The 12,919-nt window shown below is 38.3% G+C and overlaps 2 long non-coding RNA genes across 2 annotated transcripts; one reads left to right on the top strand and one right to left on the bottom strand.

Moving 5' to 3' along the window:
- The first annotated feature begins 27 nt into the window (after positions 1-27).
- Positions 28-730, top strand: LOC141022222 (uncharacterized). The gene is made up of 2 exons (XR_012183525.1): positions 28-543; positions 646-730. It is a non-coding gene; the product is annotated as an uncharacterized lncRNA (long non-coding RNA).
- A 178-nt stretch (positions 731-908) lies between these two features.
- On the bottom strand, positions 909-3,599 carry LOC141022223 (uncharacterized). Its single transcript, XR_012183526.1, has 2 exons — positions 3,105-3,599; positions 909-2,638 (listed from the first exon to the last, which is right to left on the bottom strand). It is a non-coding gene; the product is annotated as an uncharacterized lncRNA (long non-coding RNA).
- Between the last annotated feature and the right edge of the window lie 9,320 nt (positions 3,600-12,919).

Here is a 12,919-nt window from a genome sequence, read left to right as displayed (position 1 = left end):
AAACATAAAGATCCTCATTGAGAAGGAGAAGGAGAAGGAGAATGCCAAGAAACAAAGCGGTAAACCTAAGAAGCGAAAAAGACCTGCCTTGTCCTTACAAACCTCGATGAAGAACATCGTCTATAAGGAAGTCCTTACAGGCTGAAGTCCGCTCTTAAGAAGCTGGCGGGTTTTGAATAAGATAAAGGATTTACTCTTTTGCTACAGACAATTTGGTGCTCTTTCGTGTTCTTGTACAAATATTTATCTTTCGATGTTAGCAACTGATTATGTTTATTCAACAAGTCAAATATTAATAATATTGCCTCGGATTTGTGACTTTGCAAGTTGCCAATTAATAATATTAATAATATTGCCTCGTAATCTTGTTCTTGTGCTCGATGGGACAAGGAAAGCAACCACTTGTTCCTATGCAGACTTCTTTGGTGTACATGATGAGTTTTGGATAGAGGGTTCCGACATTATCAGATCCTTATTCTTCTGCTACAGGGCACCACCAAATGGGTGCAAGCATTAATCAATATTCTTCTGCTACAGATATGGGTCAGATTTCCTTGTTATTGCCTGGAAATATTCTCGGTATAAGATCGTTTTGACCTGTGCCAAATGGGTTATAAATTAATTAACAAGGAGTTGGCCTTGCAGATACAAACTACTAATTTTTTGGCGAACTCTTCATATGAAGTGTCCATATATAATGGCATGTACCAAGTAGGAATCCTCTCTCGGATATATTTCTCTTCCTTATGTACCCCCTCTGTAAAGAAATATAAAAGCATTTAGATAACTACTTTAGTGGTCTAAACGCTCTTATATTTCTTTATGGAGGGAGTACTTATTTCTGACAGACATACATGCTCTATTTTTTGAAGGAGAAGATTGTACTTGCAGGATATAAAACCTATTGATTTTTGTCGAGGGACAGTCACGTGAGTGATTGCACTAAAGATACAGAGAAAAACTGACATTTCTTCTTAAATATCGTATTGAAGTTCTATACTCAATACTATAGGGTGTACTGAAGGTCAACGTTGCACTTAGGCCGGTTGGGTTCTGAATATGCAAGAAAAGGAGGAAAAATTAGCAAGGATTACAGATCTTGGTTCAAGAAAAATGCTGACAATATGTTTTGGCGCATAATTAGCTCTGATAGGAAAAATATTGTATCAGAATTGCAGGATTCTTCAATCACCTCATTAGCATATGCCAAAGCCTTGAGGTTACCACTACGAATGAAGCAAAATTGTGAAGATGACTGGGAGAATGATTAGCTTAACTTGGCTAGCTTGTACGTGTTGGTTTCTCTCAGCCAAATGCACCAGCTGACAAATAAATTGCATTGCAAAATAAGTCGGACAAGTACTCAGGCATATAAGGTATGCACCAACAGGCTTCAGGTGAAAGGCCGGAGAGGATCTGGTTTGTGTTGGCCGCACCGAAGTGTGGGAAAAGCTGCATGTAAGGTGGTGGAGAAGGATGTCAACGATGTGGACATTGTCCCTCCGGTGACGCTGGAAGCCGTCCAAGGGTGGAGGAGGTGCGCCTGTGTGACTCAGGTCAGCAGTGGGTGCTTGCTTCCTCATGGTTTGTTTATTCGTTTTTTATGCAGTACATATGCAACTTTGTGCTTGTTCAATACTATTGTCTAAAAATACAGAAATTTTTGGTGTCCAGTAATGTGTTGCAATTCTGTTATCTTTCATATTTTAGCATTATTCGAAACTTAATGCTAGCTTCAGAACCGAAAGATCATAATTTGAGTGTATCTAAGTTGCAGGCTGTTGAACTAATGTTCCTTTTTATTGAGAGCTTTTGACATTGGTCATGGGCTTACACATTTCATCATTTTAACTGCATTGGAAAAAGTGAGCATGTTTTCCTTCGTCAAAATAAGGAAAAGCCAATCTGGAAGCCGTGTTGGGTACTAGGCAAAGGCAATGCAAATTCAGTGACATGAACATTCTCACGATTGTTTCTTCTTCTTGGTTACAAGGATTCCTGTTTTTACAACTCAAATAAAAATGTACTTTTCTTTGTATGGGTAAGGACCTGTGTTACTTAATATTTGGCCTTAGTCATTTTTACAAAAAACAATACTTTAATAAGTTTTTGGACAAATCCAACTAATATCCTTGGACTGACTTCAAATGTTGTGCTTCGGTAGATTGATAATATGAGCACCCAGGAGGAAGTAAATAGGTTTGGCAGTCGAGATTTTTGCTCTGTAGCTCACTTCAAAGCGGATGGAATGGTTGCAAGGCTAAGGGAAGTCGTTTTTTGTCCATCCACAATTGATTAAGCATATTAAGAAATACTTAGATAATAGGTGTGAGTACTCTATTCATACGATGATTCATTTATTAAAGTTTGGTTAATTTTTTATATTTTTAGTGTTATTAGAATATCTTTTCTATGCATGGGAATTCTTGTTTTTGATGGTGATCAAGGCAGGAAAAGGAATCATGCTGGAGATTTAGTGGACGTTAAGAAGAGGCAACACATTGTGTGTAGTGGAGATAATTTGAGAGGTATGAAGAATGAATTGGGAATACAGAAATTCAAGTAGGTAGGAAGTAATGGCATACCAAATGATAAAGAATAGCACCACTGCAGCTCAAAGCTCTGAACTCAATTCACCCTGAAAAACATAGTCATCTGAAGTCAGACTGCATGATAGTCGGATGGGACAAAATCAATTGACTATCTAAAACCTTCCATAGGGGACATACAAATATTTTGCGGTATATAGGTTCCTACTGACAGTTCAAGAAATGCAAACATATAGCACTATTATGTTAAATAGGTCACCCTAAACCATGCTATAGATTAACCATGGTCATGAGCCCAAGCATAATGACTACCCGTACAAAGCAAAAAATAGTACCTTGGAGATATGTAATGTAAAGTCAAAAATAATAATTATCATGCTTTCCTTTTGTTCCCTGAATTGATATTTTTAGAAAGCAAAATGGAAATACAAGGCACACATCGTTAAGAAAGAGATGGTCATATTCTAATATTAACTCCTGCTCATTGTGGACGGAAGGCTATGTGGTAGAGCCAGCAGCCGACCAAAACACCTGTATTAGGAGGGGATTTGTTACCTCGATGTGTTGATAAGGCAATGGATTGGTCATGTCCCACAGGATCACGCAGTGGACGTAGTCATTGACACATTGGGGAATCGGCTCGGGGTGGCCACTTCGTGGAAATCGACGGCGCGGCAGCACATAGAAATGTTCAGAAAGAAGAAAAATGTTATTATCGACAAAATGAAATGTCGGAATGAAATATATTCAGAGCTCGAATGAAACCCCTTTTCTTTAGATAATCAAAAAGGTCAGAGTAATGGACCACACATGACAATAACCAGCATAGTTAACTTCTACTATTTCATCTATCCCCAACGTATATATAACAAAACAGTATAGAGAGGTCGGATAGGACTGATATATTAACTTCCACATCAAAGATCTGTGTCAACACACACATCCGATTGACCTTGTCCAACGCCAAAAGAACAGTAAGAAAATTGGGGAATGACAATATAACTGATTTGAACATGCAGGACATTGTTACGTTCCTCACACGCAGAGGAACAGACTAACAGCTGGTCTGATAAAAAATATTTGATTGTCATGTATATATATATATATATTTAGCAGCTGGTCTGATAAAAAAAATAGTTCAAGAGTTCAGAAGAATATATATCCACTTGAGAAGTTCCTTGGCAGACGAACTGCCCATGAAGAATATATATCCACTTGAGAGTTATGTTAACTATTTTATTCGGTAATAATATAGTAGGTTATCTTTTTTGTCTTGTAATAATATAGTAGGTTCTACTCACCGAATCACAAAATTGATCCCATTAATTAATATTTGATTGTGACCAAATCGGTCGATTTGTTTACCGATTTCGTATTCAGAGCTTCCTAGAAACGCTTATATATAGATCAACCGTTCCAGCGACCTTACCAGACCTCTCCATCCTCCTCTCACATGGCGTCATCCAACAGTTCAATTCACATGCTTCGTTGGCAGGAAGAAGAAAGTGAAGATTTCGGTGAACTGGAAGATCATGACGGCGCTACGCCGATTCGTCCCTTTGGTAAGGGTAACACACCAAAGCCAAAAAGGCTTAGGATGCATAATCACGTCGAGCCTATTAACCTGCCTATTAGTAGTACATATCCCGTTACGACCAAAGCCAAAGACGATAGGAAAGAAGGTTCGGGGGACGGTTGGGGTACTAGCAACGATCAAATTCTGCAGGCAACCAAGGAGAGCAACAAGCTGATGCAAACTCTCATACAAAAGATCAATCAGTTGGAACATATGGTTGTGAAGCACATGCAAACATGCGAGAAGAAGACGGAAATGCCTTGAAAGGAGCAATCATGAGGAGTTATACAATATTCTTTACAGATTTTATGTTTTATGTTTCAACGCTCCTTAAGAGCATTTTGCATTGTAATCGATTTGGAGTCAAACTATGAAAGTATGAATAAAGAACAGCTATTGTTTCATGCTTGCTTTCTTACTCTCTGTTTTTGATCTTCCCTTTGAGATTTGTCGCCGAACACGCTATTTTTTTCTTTTTCTTATATGAATACGCGGTACAAATGCTGGTATCCGTACTTCCATCGAAATATTCTTTTTATTACAAATGTCATTTACTGCGTTTGTGCTATATTAACTAACTTACGTCACAAAACGCACACGCTTCTCAATTAAGCATGCTGGTTTTGAAAGTGCGGCTGTTACTATACTGTGCATATAGAATCAAATTAAAAAAGAGACGCTAATTAAAAAAAGATCGAAGTTAGCTTTTCACGCGCATACACAATTGTGCATGCAACCGCGAGCAACGAATCAAGCCATCAAAGACCGACTGAACAAATTATTACTATTGCTAATAACTTTGATTTAATTTTTTGTTATTATTTTAAAATGCCCGTAAAATAGTCGTTGCAAAGTAACACAACGACGTCTCATCACATGTTATAAAATCAAATATGTTGGGATTTTTTTTAAAAACATATAGTATAATAAAAGCTGAGTAAATAATCGATTTTTGAAATTGATTACATGTTGGTAATTAATGGTAATATATTAATTGCGTGACTACACTTACCTTAACGCACTATCACCTTAATTATTTTGATATATCCAATTATTGCGTTCCTAACTAAAAATCGGAATATATGGGATTCACAGGCGAAAAGGAAACAATGATACTGGTGAGATAATTGACATGATTTCGATCAGATTAAGAATCTGAAATATCTATAAATAATTAATTGATTCAATAAGTTTTAGCAATAAATTTTTTGTTGCCAAAGAACTCTCATAACTTACTATTTATAATAGTTTCGATACTAGAGGTTTTTGATTTTCCCGCCTGTGGGCCCCTTGGACTATATATATAAATGGCACTACCCGTGCCCGTGCGCCTCTCTATCTTTCTTTAACACTTCATCCATTACCTCCCTGGCGATGGTGATACCGTACAGCTCGAGGCCCTCGAGGAGGGTGATGGCGAATCCACCGGATCCCATCATGCCTCTGCCTACCATCCCTCCAATGAACAGGCAAGTGTACAGATCTTCATGCACGCTTATCTGACATCACCGTTTGTTTATCCCATCATTTTGTATTATTTTATGTAGGTACCTGAATTTTCAAAGTGTATAGATGGAACATATCTATCAAAGATGTTGGATAATTCGAGCTAAGGTGATGTGGAAGTCCCATATCAGGGTGCATGCAATGGGAAACCCATACTTTCGTTGCATACTTCTAGACCAGGAAGTATGAGATTAGTTATCACTAAATATAGCAACCTTTTTTAATGTATATACACATGTGTTCTAAAGTCGAATTATCTGAATTTTTAAATATTTCGAGGGAACAAAGATTGAAGCAATTGCCTTCAGCAGCCAAGCTTATCGATTCAACAACATTCTGCAGATTGGCTTAACATATGACTTCAGTAACGTCGGGATAAACCCCACGGAAATGCTAGATGGTCACTTCTGGTATCTATGCATGGAGTTTGTCATTGAACTAAATGCTATAACCATGGTTAGGACATCGGTGCACAGTATTGCATCGACAATCTGTCCACCATTTTTCCCACAACTTGGTGCCATATCCTTGCTACGGGACAAAACCATTACCGGTGCAACATCTTTTAGTTTGTTTTTGCATATTTATCGATTTAACATTTTGTCTCACCCAGACTTAATTTTTTCCAGATGTTCTTGGTATTCTTGTCTATGCTGGTAGGATACAACATTGGTGGGATTCAGTATATAGACGGCGGGTCCATTTTGTTGAGATAGGCATCATGAATTTTCGGTAAATTCCAATCAGTACTTGAGGTTTTATATGATTATTAATATTTGATAGTTGCCTACCATCAACATATCTTTATCATTCCAGACGGGAGATACTGTTTATACGCCTAAGTCAAGAGCATGCTGGTCGTCACTTGTACCACTTGCAGAGCACTGAAAATTTGTTCGAGAAAATTGCAGTTACGTACATACAGGTAAACCGGAGGGATAAGTGCATGGAGACTATGAGGGAGAGCACATTCTTGTTCTCCCCCAACATTAATGATGATGCTCATCATCTTCAAGGTAAGTTATATAAACTATTTCGATTTTTATGGCTTTTTGTTCTTTTCTGTATTACGATGTTATTAGTACTAACAAATTGTTTTTACGTAGATATCCACGAAGCCTGCTTAATGACACTTGACGAAACACTATCATACGTCAATGCTGCAGTTGTAGCCAGGAATAATGGACAGTAGATGACTTTGTTTTTCAACACGGCTCAATAAAAAGCTCGTTTCCCTCGGTCCTTTTATCTACATTTGGAATAATAATGTATTCACACAGAACAATCATTTCTGTTAAAGTGTGTTTTCTTTTTGCTTGTCAACTCTAAGTGTAGCCATTATGGCAGTATGTATTATTTGTACGCATACTTAATTCGGGATATCTGGTTTTATACAAAGGTTGATTTTTTTCGATTCGTTGAGATTGAACTGTAAATATGTCATGCTTTAGGAACAAAATATTCAACTAAAAAAAGGAGAAAGATCTGATACGCCCCCGTCACATTTTTTTATAATTAGAAAGAATCATCTACGTCTTAAAAACGACTTGATATTTTTGGCAGGCAATAAAAAGCATTAAAAATATATCCGTTTATATATATGCTGCATCGACATCCTAATTGCCAAGACACCTCAGTGAACGATCACTCACGCGTATCGATCAGCGATGGAGCCCATCATTGGAAACAATGCGCCGGCGATCCAGGTTGTGGCAGCGCGCACTTACCAGGAGGTTTCTGTGCCCAGGCCCCTGGATGCCGCTGCCCCCGACCCCAATGAGTCTGCCGTCCAGCTCCACGATGCTGTGGCCGACCCCCAGGAGTATTTGCCCGCACCCCTGCATCTTCTGCCCCCACCAAGGCATTTCGTGGAAGATGCACTCGAATATATATTCGGCTTTATGAACGGCGTTCATGACGAGCAGACACTAGAGTAAGTTATGCTATTGTATGTTTATTTTCTCTAAAGAAATCTCATTAGAACTAGGTCGTACACAGCAGACTCTGTTTGATATAGGAGTATGATATTGCTTGATTTGTTTTTCTTTAGATTAAATCTTACTTTTTGCGGCCAGCAGTACAACTATTTAATATTGTTTTTCAACAGCCAGCAAACTTGGTATAATGGGTGCTACCTAAATTTTCCTGGTCTTAAATTCTAACAAATTAGTATTGTTCTTACAGATAAATTATTATTTAATTTTAGCTTTTGCTAGAAGGTGCTGCAGAAATTTTCATGCTCTATAGTTTCTAGGATCTAATTATGCTCAGGAGCCAAGTGGTAGTCCAGATGCTCATGGTCAAAGACAATCTAGCTGCTGGAAACATCCCTCAGGAGATTACGGCGGCCTTGAGGGTTTTGAACACCTAAATATGCTTCTATGCATGTAGAACCGTCAGGAGTACTTCAATCATCTTGTCATGTTTGGTTATGGATGGAAACTATAATTTTTGCTTTTGGGTTTAGAATATTTAAGAACTATTTGGAGTTTTGGTACTACTACAAGTTGGTTTCGCTGTTATATTTGTTGTTTTGGTAATTTCTGTTTGTCTGACGTCAATGATCATTGAGCCACATTTGATAGCTGTATTAGTCATTATGTATTGATGCTCGTTTCTGATATGTTTAGCGACTCAAGAGGATATGAAATTTTTTCACAGTAAAATCATTACTGTGAGGGGTCATGTCCTTCGGAGATAAATCAGCTTAACCGGTGAGGGGTCGAGCAAATCAGCCGTAAAAACAATCTCACCCACAATCATATCTCCTACCCTACGAGGATTCAACCGCTCCGACGACAAAGCAACTTATTCCGGCGAGGGGGCTAGCTTCTCAAGCTAGAAATCGAGCTTCACATTCCGGTTCCCGATCAGTGTTGCAATCGAGAGAGGATGAGGGAGAGAGGCGCCATGATGCATCAAGGATAGAGGATGAGGGGGAGAGGCGGCATGAGTAGACTATGCACATACCGATCTTTACTGGAAAACCACAATATATCCCTGTGTTTAAGTGGGCCAGGGCAGACCATCTGGGCTATTTCGTCACACTAAAGAAATAAAGCCTAACGCTTGTGACGTAGAGATCTAAATAATTGCTGGCCAAATGCATGATTAGCGCGTAGCGCTTTCCTGATTATTTTTTCAGTGAATTATTTAAGTGAACAAATAAATTCATTAATATTTCATCATTATTGTGCACGTCGTTAATTTTCTTTTGCTGTAGCTAATCTCGTATCGTATAACTTCATCCATACACGCACTGTTATACGATACGATGTATACTTTCAAGCCAGCAATCGAATGGTCATAAGGCACGTACCTTCAATTGTCACCGATCTTCAAGTTCACAGAGGATCCACATTTCTCTGTCATGCTCAAGATGTTTCTGATATAGCATTGATTATCTTGTATGTGTTCCTGAATATAGTAGCCAAAATTAGTCGCCAAAGTGTTTTCTTATTGACTACATAAAGTACAAGTCTGTCCCAGGATGTTCCGACAATTATTATTCGTTACCAACATTTTTCAATTTTAGTTGGTGAGGAAGAAAATTATTATTAAGTTACCCTAAGGGAGTCACATCTTCTTCTAATATAATATAATTCAAAATATGATGTGTTCTATGTATGAACTTTATCTAAATAGAATAGACATATGGGTAAGTAAAATCAAATTAAAAGAGGCACTAACGAATGATTCATAGGATGAAAAAAAGCAATATGCATCTCAATTGGTGTTATATAAAAAAGAGTAATCTCAAAATTTGTTAGCTGATTTACATCGAATTTTGTATTCCTCCTATTTTTCTGGCACAAGTAAGATTATTATTACGTACTTTGTAAACTCTTTATTGATGGAAAAACATATCAATATGTTTATTAGCTGTGTATATCTTGAAAATATTATGCAGAGATTTTATAGTCAGAAAGAAGCAAATTGGCATTGAATTAATGATAAGTAATTTAATTTTTTGGTAAGTTAATATGTCTGACATCTTTTCTAAATTATTAATAGGTGTGTTTGATATGAAAAGGAAACAGATCCTTGCCATACAGAAATATTAACGGCATGACTGGATCAAGGCATGATCTGATACCCAGATGTCCTCCGCATGGCATACTATATATATGCTAACATTAAAATACTATGCCATCCCTCCTCTCCCTCCTTACTGTCCCTTCGCCCAGACCAGGAGGATGATTTGCGAGGACTACGTTGTGTAAGCAAGAACCATCAAGAATTGGAGTTCCTCTCGGTATGTCAATTTCAGGATCTTTCTCTTATATAATAGCGTGTTATTTATTAGATTAATAGTTTTTATATGTTTAGTTATACCATCAAATCCCAGAGAAAGAACACCATTGCAGATTATATTTAGGCACTTGCATGTATGTAAATAGCTACAAGTAATAGATGAATACACCTGTTAAGTTTTCCTATTGGAAAATATAAAATATTTACAAAATGTTCGAAGAGAGACAATTGTTTGAATTTTTACAATCAAAAACGAATTTTATTTGTAACAGTCATATTCCGAAGAGATGTTTCATGCTGATTCACATGGGTCATAGGGAAGAACAAATATTCTGGATGCTAAAAAACATACATTTTCTGAGTACTGTCAAGTCCACCGAAGTGTTTTGCTGGTATTGTTTTCCTACAGTTTTTTTCAGATAACTACTTCATGGCCAAATAAATTAGCATCTGCTAACTTGGCTTCACCTAAGCAACATGTTGGAAGGATTAATCAGTGTGTGCTAACGGATTCCGGCTTAGTGAAAAAAACCAAAATACTTCACTCCCAAACGCACCCAAACTGGACTTCAACACACATAGCAGTAAATGTACTCCATCATCGTTACACCCTCACATAGCATAGACAAATAATGAAATGGTTATTGATAGTTAACCAGACACGCGAATGTATGAAATCAATGTGAACCGGTCATTTAAGTCGATATTTTGTTCTCACGTACCTGCTCCCATGCCTTTTAACATATTGGTGCTGTAGGAGTTGTAATTGTCGTCCCCTGGCTCCATCTTTCTGCTCTCAGTGCTCGTTCTCAACACCGCATGACACACATCTCGGCTCTCACACAGAAATTTTTTGATTAGTTTTATTGATAGGCAGACTGAGAACCTAACAACTGAACCCTCTTCCCAAACGTTGAAGAAAGCAGTTTGCTATTTTTGTTAATTACAAGTCAGATCAAAATATAATGTTTAATCCAACTGAAAAATAGCAATCACTGGAATATTAGCATAGTAGCAGGTGAGTGAGGAGAGGGAGAGGGACGTGCTACCTGCTGGGAGCAATGCGTCGTGGTGGCCAGGCTGGACTCGTCGAGCTCGGGACCCTTGATCGCTCGCCTTGGAAGAAGAGGAGCGGAGGGCTTGGTGGCTATGTGCGCCCATCCTCCTCAGTCCAGGGGCTGCAAAGTGCCCTCCTGCCGACGTCGCTTTCTCGTCCGCGCCATGGGCGATCTGAACCATATTACATATAGCTTTAGTCTGAGAGCAGAGGCGGCTTTAAACATTAGCATGCCATGGGCAGGTGTAAACAACCATAGAGCAGAATTATGGCCATGAGAGCAGTAATAAGCCAAACAAACTTAAAGGACCAATGGTAATACATAATCTATACATTGCTTGAACCAAAAAATGCTGTTGCATATTCATTCATTGAAGAAACTAGAATAATGTGCATACATAGAAATTGAACCAAAACTGGTGATGTGTTTTCATCACATAGTTGTCCAATGCAAACCAAGAGATACCAAAACAGTGGAAGAGCAATAATTAATAATGGACTAGATTAGTTATTAGGCTAATTGAATTGAGTGCAACAACTAATTACCAAGAAAGAGGCATGCTACAGTAATTATTGTTGTTGTCGTCATGGAGGGGCCGTCTGTCTCACCTTGCCGCGGAAGTGGTGGGGGTTCCGGAAGACGGCGGAGTGGTAGGCGATGTAGACCACAGGCTGCACCACCGTGGTCGTGTCTTGGCCGTCGGGGAGTAGTCTTCGCCCTGGCGCTGCCTGTGAGGCCGGGTCACGGCGCCTCGATAGAGCAGCGAGTAGGAGATCAGTTCAGGGCACGCCTAGAATATTGAAATTTAGAAAATTTGCATGCCTTTACCAAATTAGAGGACATTTTCACCTTGTACGTTAACTGTCACAAACGTCTATAGATCAATGCTGTTGCTACTTTGTGTTCCTTATATTTTGCAAAAAAAAGGAACTCTTTTATCCTGTGCCATAAAACTCTTCCTTTTAACACTTCTATATGCTGGGTTGACGGCATCTCATCAATATAGCTAGGTCTCTAATTTTAGTTCTGAAGTAAACGGACCCAGTGGGTAAACAAGTGGACATACAGTAGGCTTATCCTTGCCAAAATGAACAAATAGAGTGTTTTGCAAAAAAAATAAAAAATTGAAGCTCTAACAGTCGGGCTATTGGTAATGAAAATGTCAAACCTTCATACAAATAGGCAGCAATGCACGTGCATACTGGCACTACTTGTGTCATACTGGCATTCTAAGATGACGATCACATACCTTTTAGACTAAAAATCATAACGACAGTTTGACTTCTAATTAAAAATCCACTTTGTTTATAAAAAACTATGTACGTTATGCGTTTGTTTTACAATAATTCTAAGGCAGAGCAAAGACCAGACCTCATTCAGTGTTTCACTCTTCCCTGTTCTTCTGAATTATAGTTGTAGTTACAAGGATCATGACGCAAGCAAGCACTTCGACAAAATTTAACATGAAGGTTCTTTTACGAATCTAAGCAAATTGGATTGGACAACGCCGCACACTCACTACACTCACTCTCAGTTGCGTGATCTCAAGAGTTAATATTCTAGAGAAATCTTGGTTGTAGTAGATGACTGATTAGAAAACAACTATCGATAAATTAGTGCATGTTGTTTTGGTATGATTATGTATGTACATCCGCAGGTGCAAATGCAAACAACAAATGTGCATGCAAAAGTAATAATTCAGACGAACACACATATGCACAGAAATAAAAGATACCACCTCACCTTGAGAAAACCCATGAGTGAACGGACATTGTCGTGCGACAACATTACTGATCCTCACATACTTCATCCCTCATCGCCACCATTGTATAAAAGAAAAGCCTGGACACAGCATCAACGCCTCGACCTACTTCATCTAGAACCCCTGAAGCACACCCCTGGTCTCTCCATACAAGAATAATCTGTATATACAAAATATAGCATACAAGCACAAAAATTTGAAATCAAATATTGGT

Source organism: Aegilops tauschii, chromosome 5 (assembly GCF_002575655.3).
Source record: "Aegilops tauschii subsp. strangulata cultivar AL8/78 chromosome 5, Aet v6.0, whole genome shotgun sequence".
In the NCBI taxonomy this organism is placed as follows: Eukaryota; Viridiplantae; Streptophyta; class Magnoliopsida; order Poales; family Poaceae; genus Aegilops; species Aegilops tauschii.
This window is presented reverse-complemented; position numbering and strand designations above follow the sequence as displayed.